Genomic DNA, 1,494 nt, shown 5'->3' on the forward strand with positions numbered 1-1,494 from the left:
AAAAAAAAAAAAAGAAGAAGAAGGAAAGAAGAAATAGTGACCCCCCCCAATACAGAATAGGAAAAATAAAAACAATAAAGCCTTTCAAGCTTTCATCACATTACAGGGTCTCAGAGATAATTAGGAATTGCATCAATATCATGTAACAATGGAAAAATATCCTAAATCAATTCATTAAATAAAATTTTTTCAAATGAAAAAAGATTTGCATCAATAAGACTCCTTATTTTAAAAGCACTTTTACAATTCACCTGCCCTGGTTATAGAAATTGCTATGAAGGGGGAAAGGTCCCTGGTTGTAATGATAGCAAGAGTGCAATCTGACCTGAAGAGGACAAAGCTTCCTTGGCTCAGTTCAATTCCCCACAAGCATCATAGTAAACGTTTTGGAATAGTCCATCATGTAGTGAAGTTCCATATTATTCATAGCATATCCTAACTGGGCCCAGGACTAATGAAGAAGGAAACATTCCTGTTCAGAAAGGAAATAGCTCAATGGGGAAACAGAGTCAAAAGGATCCTGCCATTATCTTTGTGAGGCTGTCTTCTCAGCCTTCCTAGGCACCAGCACCCCGGCAGCAATCCTCAGCTCACACTCACTTTGAGCCATTCGTGACATCTCCCTTGAATGGCAATTTACTAATTTAATGATAATTCAGACTATTGTGCCTAAATTCAGAACAATATCAAATTATAGTCTCAAGGGATTTTTTTTCCTCAAATAGCAAGCTTTATGAGTCAACTGAGGGAAAGGTACAGTGAATGTTATTATTTTTCTCATATTATTATATTAGCACTTAATAAAAGCATTTATCTTCAACATTTATTAAGCACATTCAAGGTTTCATCTTACGCTTTCTTTCTAGTTTAAATCATCCTGGAGCAAAAATCAATCATCAGAACCAAAACAAAAAAAAAAAAAACCCTAACTCCCAACACTACACATGTATCGTGAATACATAATTCACTCAAAATCCAGAAAAACATCAGCTACTGGCAGCCTCCAGAGTGCAAATATCTATCTATCTATCTATCTATCTATCTATCTATCTATCTATCAATTGATCAATCGATATTTAACCCCTAAGGCAAAAATCTAGGGTCTATTGATGCTAAATTGGCTCAAAGTATAAATTAAATACATATTATTCCAGGATAAATATTATAATTTTCATAATTAGCAGAGAATTTTTTATAAAAATCACTTCTATTTTATTAACAAACTTTTTAGCCATTCCCTCTGAAATATTTTATATATATAATGAAGTGGGGAAGACCTTTAACCAGAATTCAAAGTTTATTGAACATCAGAAAATTCACACTGGGGGGAAAAAGAAATTATGAATATAATCAGTGTGGAAAAGCCTTTAGACAACAGCCATCCCTTATTTGCCTTTAGAGAAGCCATACTAGATTGAAATCTTATCAGTGTAATAAATGAAGAAAGCAATTCAAATAGCATATAGAGATGTTGTTCAATCCCATATGACTCTG

The sequence above is a fragment of the Gracilinanus agilis genome, chromosome 3 (genome assembly GCF_016433145.1).
Source record: "Gracilinanus agilis isolate LMUSP501 chromosome 3, AgileGrace, whole genome shotgun sequence".
Taxonomy (NCBI): Eukaryota; Metazoa; Chordata; class Mammalia; order Didelphimorphia; family Didelphidae; genus Gracilinanus; species Gracilinanus agilis.